The sequence below is a fragment of the Bactrocera neohumeralis genome, chromosome 3, assembly GCF_024586455.1.
Source record: "Bactrocera neohumeralis isolate Rockhampton chromosome 3, APGP_CSIRO_Bneo_wtdbg2-racon-allhic-juicebox.fasta_v2, whole genome shotgun sequence".
Taxonomy (NCBI): Eukaryota; Metazoa; Arthropoda; class Insecta; order Diptera; family Tephritidae; genus Bactrocera; species Bactrocera neohumeralis.
The window spans coordinates 17951534-17972331 of record NC_065920.1 but is presented as its reverse complement, the minus strand read 5'-3'; the positions used below and the strand labels follow the sequence as shown (position 1 = coordinate 17972331).

At 33.7% G+C, this 20798-nt stretch overlaps 1 pseudogene; it reads left to right on the top strand.

Annotated features, from left to right (window-relative positions):
* The first annotated feature begins 922 nt into the window (after window positions 1-922).
* Window positions 923-20646, top strand: LOC126752466 (sodium-coupled monocarboxylate transporter 2-like; annotated as a pseudogene).
* Window positions 20647-20798: the final 152 nt, after the last annotated feature.

The following is a 20798-nucleotide window of genomic DNA, read 5'->3' as shown; positions in this document are numbered from 1 at the left end:
GGCAAGGGATTCAATAGTTATAGTTCGATTTGGAAAATTTTAGAAAGTTAAAGAATTAGCTAGAATTTAAAATTGCGTTATATGGGAAGTAGGCGTGGTTCTTATTTGATTTTGCCAATTTTCGCACTATAACAAGGGAAAATAATCTTGTATATCAAATTTGGTTGAAATTCGGAGATATGTGATCCCAGGGTGGGCGCCCATTGTCCAATTTTGACACCAGGTCTTATAAAGCCCAGTTGAATCATCCATATGCCATATGCACTAGGACCATATATTTAGTGAACGAGACCTTGTAAAGTTATTGTCCGATTGCGACATTTTTTGGGCGTAGAAGGAAGTCTTTTAGTTTAGGTGATACAAACATTCGCTGAACAACAATTATATGTGTGATCTCGGTTGTAACATGTCGCGAGATTATAAAAACTAAAATCCTTTATTTAATACATAAAAAGTAAAGTACACTTAAAAAAACTCATTTATAAATTCGTATATAGTATTTTCTAAAAAAAAATTTTGTAGCTTTTCAAATTAATATGTATCATTTTGTAAAGTGCAACAAACGAAGATGGCACAGTGGTGGCTAATTATTTAAATAACCCTTCACAATTAAAACATTTCTAAACGAAATAAATGCTCTCAAATTCACACTATACTCAGCGAGCTCTATACAAAAACGACATATTTCAATATATTGAGAAATTTTTCTATATATTCATTTATGCATGTAAGTGTAGGTGTGTGGCTATGATATGCATATCGCGCTCAATACATGGTACACGGTCCAAAGTTGAAAATCGGCCAGCTCAAAAGCGCTACCCATTTCCCTTTGGCACAATTGATGCTCACACTCTCTCTGTGTTTCTCAGTGGCCTTTTGCTCGGCTTCGGCCCACAATGTGCTTAGTACATTTTGATTTGTTGATGTGCGTGGTTCTTTGAATGACTCGAGTGAGCAGCGTTGCCTTTGCAAGCGACGTAATCATAGATTTTCGCTATTATTACCTGACGTGAGATATAAAAACCGTCTCAGTCAGTTTTACCATACACGTTGTCGCTGCCGTGTGCTTCCAACCTTCAGTAAACACGCGTTGCTCTATCCAACGACAGCACACACAGTTCCGCCATCGGCAGTTATTTTGACTTTTGACTTACTACATACAATTTTGTTTCTACTTAATTGCGCTGTTTCTTCGTGGCATTCGAATTATTGGAAAATTTTTGAAAGAAATTGCTAAAGATTGCAACAAACCAAAGAAAAAATACAAAAATAATAATAATACTCGCAACCAAATCTATGTGCGCATGACGTGTGGATAAATTTTCGTAGTGTGTTGACGGCGAAGAGCGATTGTTAGCTAATTCACTCAAAACAAAATATTGTATATATTTACACATACGTATGTATGTGTATATGTGAATGCGTGTGGGCAACGTCACTGTCGGCACTTTTGTATTTTGCTGCAATTAATAGCTTTCGAAAAACTCGATGAATATTGAAACAGCAGCAGAAGAAAGTTTTGAAGTGATTATATAAAACTGGTTTGATTGAGAATTATTTATAAACTTGTGCTGACACCAACGTAACGTGAATAATTGCTGTGCATACATATGTACATATATTTATGTACGTAAGAGTTTAATTGCTTTTGGCTAGCGTTTTAGTGCAACTAAGTGATCACAAAGCAACGGTGCTTCCGCTTTTGTACCTCCCTCAACTTTGTAAATAAACAAAACAAAGTCGCGTGGTTCAACGTTATCACTACCAAAAATGCCAGACAAGGTAAAAAGAGAGCAGAAGCAAAAACAAAAAATTTTAAAAATAAGCAAGAAAATTTAAAAATATAAACGAGTGAAAATAACAAACGTTATCAGTGTGCAAAAATCAAGAAAATATGTATACTGCATTTATTTATGTTTTGTACTCAGTTTTTTGATAAAATTTAGAAATGTTTCGAAATGTTAACAGAAATGAAATTCGTATGGAAAAATGTTTGATATGAATAAGGAATGTTTAAGAATATTGTCTCCATATCACATTTTGTTCTTAAATTGTTAACTAATTTTTATGTTTAACAAGAAAATAACAACTATGTTTGTTTAAAAAATAAAAAAAAAAAAACAAAATAAATACACAAATAAAATATAAAAATAAAAACGGTAAAAAATTCAAAGTGTGCAAGCATTTTGAAAATAAAAACAAGAAAAACCGTTAACTTCGACTGCACCGAAGGTGTATTTCATTTAGTAACTACATATGTGCCCAGTTTGTATGGCAGCTATATGCTATAGTTAACCGATCTGAACAATTTCTTCGGAGATTACATTGTTGCTTCAGAAAATAATCTATAACAAATTTCGTGAATATATCTTGTCAAATGCAAAAGTTTTCCATGCAAGAACTTGATTCCGATCGTTCAGTTTGTATGGCAGCTATATGCTATAGTGAGCCGATCTGAACAATTTCTTTTGATATTACATTATTTCTATAAACAATAACTCATACCAAATTTCGTGAAGATATATCGTCAAATGAGGAAATTTCCGAAGCAAGCGTTTGCTTCCGATCGTTCAGTTTGTATGACAGCTATATGCTATAGTTAACCGATCTGAACAATTTCTTCGGATATTACATTGTTGCTTTAGAAAATAATCTACAACAAATTTAGTGAATATATCTTGTCAAATGCAAAAGTTTTCCATACAAGAACTTGATTCCGATCGATCAGTTTGTATGAGAGCTATATGCTATAGTTAACCGATCTGAACAATTTCTTCGTATATTACATTATTATCTTAGAAAATAACCTGTGACAACTTTTGTGAAGATACATTGTCAAATGCAAAAGTTTACCTTACAACTACTTGATTTCTATGGCAGCTATCTCTGACAGTTTGAACTGAACAATTGATCGGCTATTGTGGTATACATATGTAAATTTGGATAATAATTAATCCCTGCTTTCGTGAAGAAATAAAAAAGTTTCCCCTAGAAGAACTTTATTCCGATTGTTCAGATTGTGTGCCAGATATTTATGGATGCTTATGGATTTATAATGCTTTGGAAAATAATTCGTGTTAAATTTCGGGAAGATATCTTGTCAAATAAAAACTTTAAACACCAGAACTTGGTTTTGATCGTTCAGTTTGTATGACATGGTCCGATATCGGCGGATCCGACAAATGAGCAGCTTTTTGGCGAGAAAAGGAAGTGTGAAAATTTCAGATCGTTATTTTAAAAACTGAGGGACTAGTCCACGCATATACAGACAGACAGACATAGAGTCTCCGACGCTTCCTTCTGGGTGTTACAAAACTGGAGGCAAACTATTGTATGTATCTATAAGGGTATAATGAAATGAAAGTGAATCAGTACAGGTTCCAAAGTATGCGAGTATTTGGAAAATAAAAATAAATATTAAGTATGTTATGAAGGGCTAAGTGCAGACGCATTACACTAGCAGTTTATAAGTTGTAAAAGTATAGTAGGTGTCTTCAAAATTATACAGGTATTGTGCAAGAATTAAATATTCGCTATTGGCAAAGTTGTGAATCGTGGCTACATAGTTCCATAAATGTATTAGGACAGTCTAGCCTATTGAAAAAAGCCAAACTTTAACAATCGTTTGCGATAATCTCCCAGAACTGCCTTTGAAAAGTGCAGTTTAACTGATTTAAAAGATTTATTAACTGCGCTAACTGATCTGAATGTTACGACACTACAGCCAAGTGAACAGAGAATATAGTTCTTTTTTCACTATTTTACCAACTGAATGTGTTCAGTATTCTAATGTTTGCAATAGGCGTAAAAAATCCTTGTTTTGAAAATCCTAGCTTAACCTGACTACCTTGCTTAATAACCGAAAAATATGCAAGGTCACTAAGAAAACATTCGCCGCTTAATTTTGCTGAGATACGTATATCCCACATATCGATATAGGCGGTATAAAGTCAAGCATATGGAAAATAGCGTTGTTGTAATCGGTATGTCGATTATCCATTTCTCATTTTCTATTAATAAATAAATTCATTAGTGTTTAACTACAACTGCTTGTTAGTAGTTGAAAACTTTGGATACTCTAGTCAACCACATTGCCACAGGATTGAAAACCGTATACCAAAAAAAGTTGAAGTTTGACAGCACTTCAAATGAAAGTTTTTTGACAGGTTCAGTTGTAAACCATAAACCGAATTTCAAAACTTCAACCAAAATGCAGTTGGGTTGAAAACCGTAATACGGGTCTTAAAATAATTAGAACCCGATTAAATAGAATATTGCGCATAACTCTATAGAAAGACACTCTTGATATGGCCAAAAATGTTTTATAAAATCAAATATTTTAAATTTTGTATTTACGCGTTAGACATAAATTTATTGCACTAACTGATCCTTAGCATTGTCTGAATAACACAGAACCGAATCGCTTTTATATCAGTTAGGCGTCACAGTTTTATGATTTTCTTATCATATTATTACCCACACGTTTCCAGCCGGCCGTTTCAGATTTTTCAACTCCATAAATGTTATCAAAGAAACAAATTATAACCTACAATAACAGTGAAAGTCTGCACATATTTATAAAAACATATCTACATGCTGCTTGTAGGGGACATTATTCTTTTAAAATTTTAAATTTTTTCTGTCGAATAAAAAAAACCTATTATAGTATGAAGTTCTTTATTTTTAACATAAGTAGAGTTTGGAAACTTAATTTTGAATTGCTTAAACTGAAAATGATAGTACGATTTTTTGTTTTGTAGTCAAACCACCACCATTTATTAAAATGATAAAAATAAATGGAAAATTTTTGAACTTAAATCCGTAACCAAGACACCTCAAATACCACACAGACCTCTTAGAACATCGCAGTCACAAATTTTTCCTTCACATTTGTTGAGTAGTGTAATCGAAGGACAGCAGATTTGAGAATCGTGTTGAATCAGAGAGCAAATGTTTGTTGGGTAGGAAGAAAGCAGGATCAGAACTATAAAAAAGCAATTCGAAGCTAAGCTTTAATGACGACCCTAAACAATAGGTCATATTAAAATTCCTCGGTCAATAATGCACTATCAAGTAAAAAGTTTTTTAAAAGAGACGCTACAAAAGTAGACCGATAGAAACAGCAAATGACGCCATATTTTTCCCACTCTTTTGACATTTCTCTTCAGTAAGGTTTTTCATTTTATCATGGAGAGATATACGATCCAACAACGAGTCGAAATTATTAAAATTTACTACCGAAATTCGAAGTCAGTGGCCTCAAATTTAAAAGCGCTACGTTAAATTTATGGTCGTCATAATCGTCACATCCACAACTGAACGTCTAGTGGAAAAATTTGAGTCCACAGGCACAGTTCAAAATGCTCCCGTGCCAGAAAGACAAAGAATTACCCGTAATGTCGAGAATATTGCTGCCACTAGCGCATCAATTTAGGAAGACTTAAATCAGTCTCTCACACGTCGTTCTCAAGCGTTGGGCATCTCTGTGACATCGTTGAGGCGAATTTTGCGAAAAGATCTTGGCCTACATCCTTACAAGATCAAATTGACGCCAAAACTGAAGCCACCAGAATCGTCGTATGTGCGTTAATTGGCCTGAGCAACAACTTGAAAATGATCTGGATTTTCATCGAAAAATATTCAGCGATGAGGCTCATGTCGGACTGAATTGTTTCGTCAATAAGCAAAATATGCGTTATTGGTCAGGCATCAATTCACACGTCATTGGGCCGTACTTCTTCCGTGATGATCAAGACCGGCACGTTACGGTCATGATGTGATGTGATGTGATGTGACATACAATGAGAACAATCTGAAAGACCTTAACCTTTATTTAATACATATATAAATTTTGTTTGGCGGTCTGTTAATCGGTACTAAATGAAAGCTTTTTTCTAAGAACTACTGAGTGATCCAATATCAGTGAGAGCCAATATCAGTAAATGGAATTTATATCTGTAGAGTCACGATCGCAATAAAGGTCTCAAACTTGTGAATTAACGGAAATAAAAATAATTGAGGGGAAGTCCACGGGTTTTGTAAATATTTCATAACGAGGTAATGGATTGGATTTTCCCATAATATCAAATAAACACCTACGCAACAAAATATATACGATTATAAGTTAGATGAGGTTACGTTAGGTTATTGGCATACCTATAAAATTGTTGAAATATGTACATCTGTATTTAAAACTAAAACAAAGTTGTCTGAGTCGCAAACAATTAATGTTTAATTAAAAATAAATTACTAAAGCATCGAACGCTTCTCAACGGACAGCTCAAAGTCCATTAGACAGCACGCGATGTCAATTGAAACATTATACATATGTACATGTAGTTAGCATAGTGGGCTTGCTCAGAGAAGAAACGTCACATATGTAGCACTTTAGTCTTTACAAGTTAATATTTTAAAGTACAAGTGTACAGTTCCATATATATAATTATATATTTTAATTAACTTCGCGGGTGGTTTCAAAATCTCGATATAATGAACAAGTCGAGCATAAATATTGAGTACCTGGCAACGCATTACACCTCGTGATAACGTACTAATTTACAGATATACATACATATATATGTACCTAAGTGTGTATAAAAGTTATTCTAAGTGAAGCGTAAAACAGTTGTTTATGCTAATTATAATAAGGCCTTAAGCAGGCGTTATAAAGTTCATTACTATTATTTAACTGTTATGCGAGACGTCTGAGTGTCGAGTGTGTCGATGCGAATTATTTCATTTTAAAGGAATGCTGAGCAAGTTTGAGATAAGAACTAAGCAAACGAATAACTGGAAATATGCTATTATTAACTTTTTTAATGTTTGTCATAAAAAGTTCAAGAAAGATCATATCAGACAGAAAGCGAAGATTTCTTCCTTGTTCCAGAAATTTTTATAATAGGTCCAGCAAAATGAAGCATATAATTTTTAAAATAAATTGAAGGCTTTTTTAGCATAATTAGACTGGTTCGATGTAGGTTAAAGACACATTGGTTTGTTCAATAATGTGTTGACATTGCATAATGCCACTGCCACAGACATAGAAACAGACAGTCGACTCACTACAAACTACTCTTGAGACGAATTGTTCACCAGCAAAACATTCGTCATAGATAGAAACCGGTAGTAATCACATGATACTAGGGACTATCCGATGTATGTATGTCTGGTTTTCGGCTGGTCATCATCAAAGTGTGTGGCCTGTCATTGTTCTGATGGAACACAATTCCTCTACTATTGACAAAAGCTGGGCACTCATTGGCACTTGAATGCAAAAGAAACTCCCAACCAAGCTCCCGGCTGGTCACCATCGAAATGTGTAGACACTCATTGTGACAGACACAGGCAGAACACAATTCCTCTACTATTGACAAAAACTGGCTAGTATAGGTTCGAATTAAAAATTTCGCCGTAGGGGAGCAGGTCATAGAAGCTGATACCCTGTCGATTCCAATAAACACATAGAAAACTTTCCTGGTCGCCATTAGCGATCACAACCATTTTAGCTCGACGTTATCGTAAGTGATCAACTTTTCGACATCTGCTTCGAATATGGATCAATTTCGTTGCTATTCGCAGACAGAAATTCGGTCCAAGTGTTTTTTTTTTGTTTTATTTTTTTGCGTTAACTCGTGTAGTACCTATACTATTATACACCGAGCTTCGTTTTATGTCCAGCCTATTTAGATGGTTCCGCTTTATTAAAGAATCCTTTAGCTCCTGCTCAATCGAAACCGTGCTTACATAACGGTCGAACCTAACGAGTTTCTTTTCAGTTTTAGTACGAAACGCCTTCCTTCAGAATTTGCCACAATCTAGCCCTATTAGACGGTTTTCTCGACGCAACTGCTCTTTAAATTTAAATTTATGTCCGAGCTTTAGGCGGGCCACTCGGAGGCACTTGGTGTGGTTCATTGCTAGCCAGTCGTTGACCACCCTGGACCAATGTTTTGGTACGAAACGCTATATAGCGTAACCCGACCGAACTTATACAACGCGAGATACAGATTACTAACATAAAGAAATCTATTGGAAAAATAATCGATTACTTTTTGCTAGACCTTATACATATATAATTCGGATAAAAAAGTTTGAGTTTTACTACGCTTATGAAAAAATTTCCTCATGATTTGTAAGAGATTAGCTGAAACTCTGGTTTCAACATCTTATGGCTCTATTGACAGCATATTGCCAAAACTACAACAGCTCTACTCATCGCCAAATTTATAACCATAATTATTGCAACTTGAAGTTTCTTCTATTTCAAAAAACTTTCCTCTTGCCTCTCATCAGCTTTTATCGCATTGATTTGGAACTACAAAGTTCGTATCGCGTCGCTGTCGTTATAACGGTCACACATCTTGTCATTCCTATTATACTTGTATATTGAGAATATTGGATGAAATCCTTATAAAGTCTTTGTTCTTCGACTTTTTTTCTAAATTGCATGCGTATTTGTTGACAAAAGACACGTCGACCTTTGCCCTACCAAACCCATTCGCCTCTATACATTATCTAATCAGTAGAATATGAACCAACGGCGTAGTAGTTCTGACTAATAATAATGAATTTTTTCAGCTGGAGAAACATAGCGTTAAATACCAACATTGCTATATTGCATCTCAATAAACAGACATTGTAGCGCCTTGAAAACAATAACCATGTTTCACAACATCGAATTTGCTCGCACAATACACTACGAGCTTTTTTAGATATATCGAAATAGGCATACAAGTACTCCCCTTACTACTGTGGAATACTGTGCACTCAATCTGACTAAACCTTTAAACAATAAATATAAATTTATAACCAATAAAAATGTTGACTGAGCACTTAAAGAGATGAGGAGGAGCCTTTCGAAATAATGAAATTTTATGAAAATACCTTAATATTTCTATTTGTTTGTTCATTTGCAGACACTCAAATATGCGGAATATTCGCAATTTCACTTTTCAATTGCGGATTATTGCGTTTTTGTGGGAATGCTGTTGCTATCCACAGGAACGGGTATCTATTTCGGTTATATAAGGTATATCTACGTGATATCTACGTCTATTGTAGAATGCGTATTTATGAACCAAAGGAATGTTTGTTTATTTTAGAAAGAATATAAAACCGGTTAAACCAATTACTAATTTAGAGATGAATAAACACAAAGAACCGGATTTTGGTTCCAAAGCGATGAGTGAATACTTGTTGGGCTCTAGGCGGCTGAAAGTGTTTCCAGTAGCAATGAGCCTAGTTGCCAGGTTAGTATTGCTTTTGGAAAATGATTGGGATTCGAATATTTCGAATTTCAGAAAAGAGCAGTAAATTTAAGCTATATTAACATTAAATATGAACTTTTCACTCTCTTTCTTTATCTCGCATTTCCAGTTACATTTCAGGCGTAACTATGCTGGGCGTACCATCGGAAATCTACAGCTACGGTACTCAATATTGGTTGATTATTGTATCGGTTATTTTAATGGCATTTGTTGTGTCGAGAGTGTATTTGCCCGTGTTTACAGCTTTAAATGTTGGATCTTCCTATGAGGTATGTATGATTATTACATAATTATAATTTTAAGCGTCGTCGTAGTCGAGTTTGAGACTCGTACTCAGAAGGTTTGAGTCTAAAATGTAAAATTAATGGATAGCCGAGGCATTTCTGATCTGGCGCGTTTTCAGCCGTTATATTTTAGAATAGATGTATTTTTTTATCTCTTAAAGTTATTTCTGGGATAGAGACTATCTCCTTAATTTAATAAAGTGAAATAACTTAAAATATATCAAATTTTTAGATAAATGTTTAGGTTTCTCTTTTATAACTACAATAAGGAATTTAGTATGGATTAAATTTCATGGCGGATGCTTAATGCCTGATAACAGTTTTATAATCATAATATCATAACTACAGATAAAAAAATTGTGTTGCGATAATAGAAAAAACCAAAAAAAACGCGTTTACTTCGGTTGCACCGAAACAATAATACTCATCATAAATATTGGGTAGTCGAAAAAGTCTTTTCGTATTTTGTCAATAGATGTGTTTGAAGTCGTATATTTCCAGAGATACCAATACCATTGTATCATACCATATAGTGTTGGAAAGGTGAGACTTGAAGCTTCATTTAACCGAAAAAAATTAAATTCGGGGAAGTTGAAAAAAAGTTACAGCTGTTCAAAAATGAGTGAAAATAATAAAGAAATTCAGTATGTTTTGAAATTTTTGTATCAAAAAGATAAGAATGCCATGCAAACCACCAATGAAATTCGTAAAGTTTACGGGGACGATGCTGTATCAGTTCGTGTAGCACAACAATGGTTCGATCGCTTCCGTTCTGGAAATTTTGAAATTTCGATGTACATTGATGAAAGCTTTAAGCTGATGGAATAATGTCTCTAGCGGAAAAATTGCAAAAGGTGGTCGACCAAAAGGGTACATATTTGTTTATTTATTTATTATTATTAATATAAAAAAAAAGATTGATTAGAAATACGAAAAGATTTTTTCGACGACCCAATACAAAGATTTCATACAAAAATTCGATTTTGATCGTTCAGTTAGTAGGGTATAGTATATATAGTATAGTCATTAAATGTCGCATTTCTCGTTTTTTTACAGCACAAATTTTCATTGATCATTTGTTTTCTTAAATATTAAAAACATGTTTAACCCTTCCAATACAAAAAGTCTAATATTTCGTTATTTTCGCAATAATTTTGAATAAAACAATAACAATAATAAAATGGAGCTGAGCTTTTATTTTTGCCTATTCTTTAGAACTCTCTCAAAAACACGTATTTAGGTAAATTAGTAAGACAATACACTTTCAACTTTCTTAATTTTTTTTTTAAGTAGATCATTGCAATAACGACTTTTGTTACTCTGGCTTAATTATGGCTAAATATGAAACAATTTAAATTTTTTCACCAACCGCATTAATTATTTCTCTAAATATATTCTAAACCATTTCGACACAGATAGCGGAACCCTTTTTTGATACCATTATACAATTGAAAACCTATTTCGATGACTTTATATTCTGAAACGTGATTTTCCAATGCAAAGGCTTAATTTTATGAGCACAAGCGAATGTACTACGATGAGCAAAAAATAGTGAGACTTTGTTTATAATTCTAAAATACTTAATTTATTATTCAAAATATATGTCGTCTTGACCCCAATACATTTGTATCAATGTTTTTTCAATACTCGGAACAGTTGTTAAAGTCAATTTCTAGAATAGCCTTCAATGCGCGTAGCGATTCTCGTAAAATGTTTTCAATTGATTCAAAACGGTTTCCTCGGAGAGGTCGTTTGAGTTTCTTGAATAGTCAGAAGTCACACGGAGTTAAATCAGGCAAATACAGTGGTTGCGGCACGATATTAGTTGAAAATTTGCTGAATAACTCACGAAGAACCAATGCAATGGTGCAAAAATCTAGAGTTGTCGGCCCATAATTCCGGTCTCTGTTTAAGAATCGTTTCGCGCGAACGACGCATAGCATATAAATAGTGTTCCTTGTTGACAGTTTGACCGGTCGAAAGGAATTCGGACACCTCGACAATCGAAGAAAATTGTCAACATAACCTTGATCATTAACAGCTTTGACGTGGTTTCTTCGTCTTTGCTTCACCTTTGCCACGATATTCAGCCGACTGATCGTCTGTTTCCGGGTCGTAAACATAGTTTCAAGACTCATTGCCAGTAATAATACGTTTCAGCACATCCTGGTAGTCGGAAAGCATTGTTTCACAGACTTTAAAAAGACGCTGTTTTTTTTTTTTTTACTTTAGTCGTTTTGGAACTACTCGTGCTTTCACTGTTCTTAGGCCCTAAGAACTTCAAAAACGGTTTTCACTGATCCTTCCGATATTTCCACGATGCCAGTAAGATTTCTGACTGTTAATCGTCGATTTTCAGGCACGGATTCTTTCGTTTTAATAAAGTGCTGATCGTCAGTAGATGTTCATAGTCGTCCTGCATGTGGTTCGTCGTCAATGCGTTCTCGAACCACTTTGAATAATGTGTACCAATCAAAAACACTTGCTCGCGAGAAGCAATTATCACGGAAGGTCTTTTCAAAAATTCTCAACTTTTCAGAAATTTGATTCCGCACACAAAATTTAATGGAACTTCTTTGTTGAATAATTTCACTCATCGTAAAATTCGCCGAATGTACTCGTAGTACTTTGTGTACTCCAGAAAGATAAGCGTATACTAAACACTAATGATAATTTTGATGCGACATTTGGCACATACATGTACATATATCACCGACAGTCATACCAACTTAGAAAAAAAATATGTCGAGAAATGGGTTTTCGCGCGAAATTTTAATTAATAAGTCTAACTATTTTTTTGCCTAGAGTAGTATATCATTTAACTTAAGAGGGTGAGGTGAGGCACAATGAAAAGGACAACTTTTAAAATTATTACAGATCAGCCAGTATGTGAATGAACTTCTTTGATAGTTTTTTATTTCTATGTAGGCTCATAAATAACCTTGATTTAATTGTTTGATATTGCAAATTAAATAAAAATAAAAATCGTACATATAAAAGACGTTCGCAGCAACAGCACACAACAACTGTTTTTTATATCATTAATTTCTCTATTACTGTAGATGAGGTGACGTTGTTATCGATAGTTAATAAAAGTGTTTTTCTTCATAGCGTGTGGTGCGGACTTTGGCCCTCCCAATTGAATGTGTCATTTTGACTTAATCTTTTATCAATTTTATAAAATGTTTTGATAACACACATATTTATGTAAATATACATTAGAGAGGATCGATTTTTTACTATAAAATCGCGTATGAGAGAAATGTTGTGCCGAACATTTTGAACAACTTTGCCTAGGAGATTGTGGGCTTAAAACTGGTTTCGATCCAGCGATTTTTAAGGCGAAGTTTAAAAAATCTAAAAAATCGGTTGCATGGATATTTAGAGTTGACCGCTCTTGGCGATTCCGACAAATGATCAATAGAATATCAAAATGCATCTACGTATTAAATTTCATTGGGATTTCTCAAAAACTGACAAACACCCATTTTTGTTTTACAAATTGCTGGCTTGAAATCGATTTTAGACTCATAGTCACTTAGGCAAAGTTGTTCAGAATGATCCGTAGGCTTCTTGTAAATCGGCACCCTCTAACATACAGCTATAAAGAAAGGTGTTAGAACATATATTTATACATACTTCTCACAAAAGCTGTGTAATCAAGCTATTAAAATATACTTAAACACAAATACTTATTAAATGTTGAACAAATATAAAGATTTGCACTTTACTGAAAAACATTTTTTTTGAAATTCTCGTCTTTCCGTCTATATAACTAAGCCGGACTTTCTCCTAACAGGTTTTTTATTTTATACTCTTGCAACCTCTTGCTACAGAGTATAATAGTTTTGTTCACCTAACGATTGTATGTATCATCTAAAACTAATCGAGATAGATATAGGGTTATATATATAAATGAACAGGATGATGAGACGAGTTAAAATCCGGGTGACTGTCTGTTTGACCGTCCGTCCGTGCGTGCAAGCTGTAACTTGAGTAAAAATGGTGATATCTTGATGAAACTTGATAAATCAATAAATAATTACGCCAAAAAGAATTAATTTTATCTCTGAGATAATATGAGGTGGCTTAATTGGAGCTTGTGTGAAAATTGGACAATGGCATGGCTCCGCTCCTTTTTGGTGAAATTTCAAATTTCGGGACCCGACCGACTGATTTAGACTACTTATATGTATAATACTATTGTGAACAAATTGAAAGATGAATTTTGTCCATTTCATCTCCTTGAAAGTAATACCCTCCCGCTGCAATACACTTATGCCAATGAATTTTCCAGTCATCATAGCACTTGGAAAATTCCTCCGTCGTGATGGCCATCAGAGCCTTCTTCGATTCAGCTTTTATATCCTCAATTGAGTCAAAACGGTGTTCTCGGAGTGGTCATGTGAGTTTGCTGAATAGCCAGATGTTACACGAAGGTAAATCAGGCGAATGCGGTGGTTGCGACACGATATTAGTTGAAAATGTGGTGGCGAAATGACCACGAATAACCAATGCAGTATGAGATGGTGCAGTATCGCATTTCTTTGTTCAATAAATTCAGAAAGTAAAAATTGAAGAATTCACTTTTAGAGCCTCACAAAACGACGCGTATCTCAAATACTAATGGATAGTTTGACGTGAAATTTACCATAGATGCCATTAACAGTACTACCTTCACCTTTCAATTTGATCACAGTAGTATAGATATACCATATGTCTAAATTTGTATCTTCTAATGGTTCAATCTTCTAATGGTTCCGTTCAAATTTATAGCATTGAATTGTAGTTTTGTCTAAAAAGACGTTGAACTGTTACAGTTTTTTTGTCCGGTGAGGAGACAAGACTGAAGGCTGTTGATCTACTCGTTGGACTATTGATTGATATAAAACTTTATTTTTTTTGTCGATATTTTTTACCTATAGATTATAGCTACGAAAAAAAACTTAGATTCGAGCCTTTCTTACTGTCTATGAACACCCATCTCTGCTTTATATGATTATTGACTTCCTATATTGGATACTTTTACTAAATATTACAAATTTTCAATATTACCTACGTAATTTAGGATAGCCATGATATACATATGTACTTGATGTCCTTATAATATCCAATGCTTGATTAAGAATAGAACAGTCTAGTTAGTGAACGTCAGTGAATCTTAACCTTCCATGTCTTTACATATAAACTATAAGCAAAATTTTTAAATAATAGAAAAAACTTTTAGCCATATTTTCGTAAAGAAATAATGACTAAAAATATTAAAGTTTATCACCATCTTTGAACTGAAGTATCCACGTCAGAGAATTCGTTTTGCGCCAATAAGGAATATAAAATAAATTCGCTAAACGAATTACGGAAAATTGCAATCGAACCATATAACAAAAAATATTTATAGAAACCAAAAAAGATAACTGTAAGCCTGGAATATCATAAAAAAATTGTATTAACCTTTTTCAGCTATTTAAAATTTTATTTTTTTTGTTACAGTACTTGGAAATGCGTTTCAGTTCCAGTGTGCGTAGTATCGCTTCATTTATGTTTGTTATGGATGAGGTAAGTAGATACGTCACTTACAAAGTGCAGGGATCAAAACAGTTATTTATGTAAATGTCATTTGTAAACAAGACCGTTTTGGATGTAAGTGTCTGTTATAGCATTTTTCAGTAATTAAGGCAGTAAATAATCGCTTTTTTGTGCTTGATAACAAATTACAGCTCATCGTTACTATTTTCCTTACAGATATTTTTCTTGCCAATAATTTTGTATGTGCCGGCAATAGCGTTTAATCAAGGTAAATAAAAATTGCGAACTGGTGTTTTGAAACTTTGAATACCTAATTTTTTTTTTGGTATAATTTTCCCATAATGCTTTTATAGGAACTACAAATACCGTGCTCGCTAATTATAGTTTTTCTTTGTAATTTTGTGTTTTACAGTTACAGGCGTCAACATATACGTAATAAGTGGGATCATTTGTGTAGTTTGCGTGATCTATACATTGATTGTGAGTACTACTATTTTGTAATAAACTTTTAATTGGTTTACTGACAGTAAATTAAGTTATAAATTCAGCTGTTGTAAAAATAGGAATTTTTTCAATAATTAATGTCAAGCATTAAATCTGTAATTTTTCAACAAAGTTGACAGCTGAGCAGCTTGACGGCTGTCATATTTCAACAATGGTGTAAGTGGAGGATTATTTTTAAAAAATGCAATTTAGTGTTTTATATTTTTGAAGTCTGTTAAAATAGGGGTTTTTAAAAATAAAATTATAAAATTATTTTTCACTTACCGCTGACGGTGTGTTCAATCATCGTTAATCCTTTGCTTTATAGTTGATTTTAAACACTGTTTTTTTATTAATAAATTTTGATATTTTTTCCTAATTTTGGTATCATTCACTTATGTTATATCTGAAAACAAAAAAATTTCATTCATTAAAATTTAAAAACAAAATAATTGAAAAAAATTAAAAAAAAAATACATACATTTTTTGAACATACAATATAACTATATTTTCTATAAAATTGACAGAAATTAACAGCTTTAAATCAACAAGTCATTTAACTGAAAATAATTAATTAATAATAATTAAATACATTTTTTTTAATTTTTTCCACTTTTTTCAAGTGCTTTTACATATTTACACATTGTTGTTATTGCTTTACTGTATTTTAAAATATTTTTCTCCTTTTTAGGGCGGCATAAAAGCCGTAGTTCATACAGATGCCTGGCAAACATTGGTAATGTTCGTTGCGCTGGTGGTTGTAGTTATACTGGGTACGATAGCTGCAGGTGGACCTGGACCAGTATTTAAGCACGCCTCTGAAGGTGGGCGCCTCATTTTCTTTAAGTAAGTTCATTTATTGTTTTTTTAATAATTATAAATTCTGCTTTGTGGTATTTAATAATAAAAAAGAGAGAGTTCGAGAAGTCCGAACATCCAAATTTCGTTCCTACTTTTCTGACAAATCTAAAAGAATCGAAAACAAAACTATTGGGTAGTCGAAAAAGTCTTTTCGTATTTCTAAACAAATTTCAATTTATTTTTTTATTGTATTTATAATGAACTTTAATGAAGCAAATATGTACCATTTTGGTTGACCACTTTTTGCACATTTTCCGCTAGAGACCTTATTCCATTATTGTAAAATGAACTTTAATGAAGCAAATATGTACCATTTTGGTTGACCACTTTTTGCACTTTTTCCGCTAGAGACCTTATTCCATCATTGTAAAACTTGTTTGGTTTCTCGGCGAAAAACTGCGACAAGTAATTTTCACAGGCTTCTCTTGAAACCAACTTTACTTCATTAAGGGAGTTCTGCATTGACCGAAACAAATGGTAGGTACATAGGTGGGAGTGCAGCCCATCTTCTTTCGGGCTCAATTAGCACTAGCTGAGTCATTTTGATGCACTTGTCGTAGATCTTTTTATTATTATTATCACATTTCAACTTCTCTTTCAAACCATTTTGTGGTTTCGAGGAAGCTACTAATGTCCGATATGCTTTTTGTAGACATCCATTCATGGTTTGGCACTTGATGGATTCCTAGTATTCTGTGTCGGATCTGCGATAGGACTGAGCATTCACAGAGAGACGTGGAAAATGTTTCCTTATTCCCTAATAATTCCCTTCTCCCTAATACTTCGCTACTTTTCCTTTCGGTTTAAACGTAAACTTTTACCCCGACAAGTTATATAGAGCGTCTTAAGCGTACGAAGAATATGAAGTTTCAAATCAGCCCCTAATGTTGGCAGGATTTTTCTAAAAAAAAATTGTTGTAAATTCATTTTAATGTTCATCTTTTTCTCTTCTTCTTCACAGTATAACCCCATCATTATATGAGCGACAATCATTTTGGGCCGTCTTGATTGGCGGTTTCACCTACTGGACTGCCTTTAATAGCGTCAATCAGACCATGGTGCAGCGCTACATGTCTTTGCCCACATTGAAGAGAAGTCAACACTCGATTGTAATCTTTACGCTGGGCGTTGTGCTCTTCATATCAGTTTGCTGCTTTGCCGGTTTGTTGGTTTTCGATTTCTATAGAAATTGCGATCCGCTAAATGCCGGACTCATATCGGTAAATTACAAACACAGTACACACATAGTACATGTATGTATGTTATACTAACAAACCAGTAGTTGAATTTGTTTTTGCCCACAGAACGACGATCAGTTACTGCCCATCTATGTTATGCAAACTGTTGGTCATCTACAAGGCATACCGGGTCTCTTTATCGCTGGCGTCTTTGGCGCCGCGTTAAGCTCACTCTCAGTCGTACTCAATGCAACGGCTTTGGTATTCCTACAGGATATCGTGCGTGGCAGTTTTAAGGTGCAACTAAGTGAACGTGCAACAAATATTTTGGTGAAAAGTGTTATCGTTGTGCTTGGCGCAGTAGCAATGGCATTGATATTCGTGCTGGAGAAGCTAAGTGGTATTTTGAGCGTTGCCACCTCGGTCACCGCCATTGCGGGTGGCACAACTTTTGGTATGTTCACGCTTGGCATGTTGGTGCCATGGAGTAATACGAAGGGTGCTTTGGCTGGTGCTGCAGCGGGTGCGCTCATGTCTGGTTGGGTGTCATTTGGATCACAGGCCGCGATAGGTGCCGGTCGTATTGGTTCACATAAATTGAATGTTTCAGTATCGGACTGTTTGGCAAATTACACAATACCAGAAGCGGATTATGGCAATGAAGCGGACGTATTTCCTTTATATCGTCTGTCGTTTCATTGGATAACTGTGATTGGCGTTCTATCAACGTTAATAGTTGGTACTGTGGTGTCCTTCCTAACCGGCCGACGGTGTTGAAGAAGCTGGATGCAGAATTAATATCACCCGTAATTCATAGGTAAGCTATTTTACGATTTCAGATGTACATACATATATACATACATATGTATATATACAAATATTTAAAATAATGTATTTCTGGGCTGTAGATAGCTTAGGGTGAAGACAATGTGCATTTTTGGCTTTCTTATTTACGATATAGGTTAGGCCATGAGGATATTTAAAGCAAAGAATGTATGGGAAAAGTTCATAGATTTCTTGGAATCTACTCTGTCGGAGTTCTAGGAGTTGCCTAAAAGAAATGCTATATATTGATATTATTTATAAAGATCTTTATCTTGATTTTGATTGGTCAGTTTGAATGGCAGCAGTATGCTCACCTATTCCAAACTGAACAATTTGGTCGAAGATTGTAGCGTTAGCTTAGACAATAATCAATATATATATTATCTCCGTTCCCTTGAAAGTCGTGTCTACGAAACCGGAATGGACCTAGAGTTTTTATCCGGTCGAGGACTCTCAACCCAGTTAAATTCTGCCGTTACAAGATCTGAAAAATATATTTCGCGAAAGTAGTATTTTTTTTTGACAATAATTCACGCCAAATTTCGTGAAGAAGCTTTTCATACAAGAACTTGATTGTGATCGATCAGTTTGTACGACAGCTATATCCCGTAGAGCTTCGATATCGTGGGTTCCGACAAATAAGCAGCTTCTTACGGAGAAAAGGACGTGTGCGAAAATTCAGATCGATAGCTCAGAAATAAAAGTCATTTATATATCTCCGAAGTTTACTGCTGAGTGTTAGAAACGTCGCGTCAAACTAGGGTTTATTAAGTTCAGCGTATAAAAACGCATAGTTACGTAATTTTTATATTGTATATTTTCATATTTAATTATCTCTAACTCTCCCGTTGCAGATTTTTACCCAAGGAATGCTTCCCACCACGCAATGCAAATCCGGATTTCTCACGGGACAATACTGCTCAAACTTTCACCCATCTCTTGGCTAACAGTGATAGTCCAAGCGATCTGGGCAGATATTAAGTTACAGAGATAGAAACTAAGATATTTAGAATTTTTTTGCAAAAAGCAAATTCCAATTACTATTAGTATAGTAAGAGTAAATGCTAAAATTGCACATTTTTAAACAAGAGAGGCAGGAAACAAGCAGCTTGATTGACAATAACAAAAGAGCAAACAAAAACCAAATTCATTTCATAAACCGTGTGTGCTGTAAAGTTAATAATTGTTGCATTTTGTAGTTACTGTATTTTTTTTTAGCCAATATTGTATATGTACATAAATAAATGTGTAGTGTAGGTAAACAGTTTATAATTAGAAATTAAATGTGTAGCAAAAATTCCAATTATGAATTTCATTATGCCTATGTATTTAAGTCCACTTGTGTAGAGTGAGTCGATGTCATTGTATAACAGTAAAACTATACAGGTGTAATTCGTTAAATTTTTGGGCAAACAAGTAAAAATATGAAAGGTAAACAAAAGACAAGAAAGAAAATTTGCCAGTACGAAGTTGGCAGTTGATGCTGTAAGTCTATAAAGTCGATATAATAGCAACATAAGGCAAGAATTATAAAAGTAAATGTAAATATTAAAGAACGATAAGCTATTCGAGATTGATAAGTTCACTAAAAATTTATTATATTCTTTGCACGTATTATAATAATGTAAATATGAAAAAAGACGAAAAGGTCATAAAAAATTTACTATATTTTTTTCACAAATATGTTATACCAATTCTTAAAATTGTGCACAAAATACTTAAAAATCGATGTTTGCTGAGATATTAATTCGTGTATCCCAATAATATAATTTAGAACGCATTTAATAGACTTACAAATAAAATAACAGCAAAGTATGTACTAATTGGACAATAAATTAGCGTAAAAATACAAATATATGTACATAAAAAAAAAATACAAATATAAATTTAACAAAAAAAAAAAACATTATCAAAAAATGTCTTGTTAAGTTAGTAGCCTTTTCGTAATCCTATTCATATCTCAATCTATGTACGTAATTTGTTTGAGTCATATACATATATTACAAGTCATTTAATGCTTACATATGTGTATATATGTATGTACATATAGTCTCAAATGAAAAATTATCATAACCAATAAAATAATATATGTATATGCATAAATGCAATTGCGGGCCAATTATGAACGTCTGTGATAACGCTTGGTATCTGCTTTACAACTTAATAAATTAAATGTCAAAACAAAAACAAATAAATACAATATCATAAATATTTTAAAACATACTTTTTTTTTGGCTTAATTCTGATTTGGAAACGTTAGGATAATATTACTTGTTTTAGGTTTATTTCTATTGTTATACATCCCTGAAGTAATTTGGAGGAATGCTGCCAAGTTGACAATCTTCGGCCGGATAAAAATCCGGGTATGTTCCAGT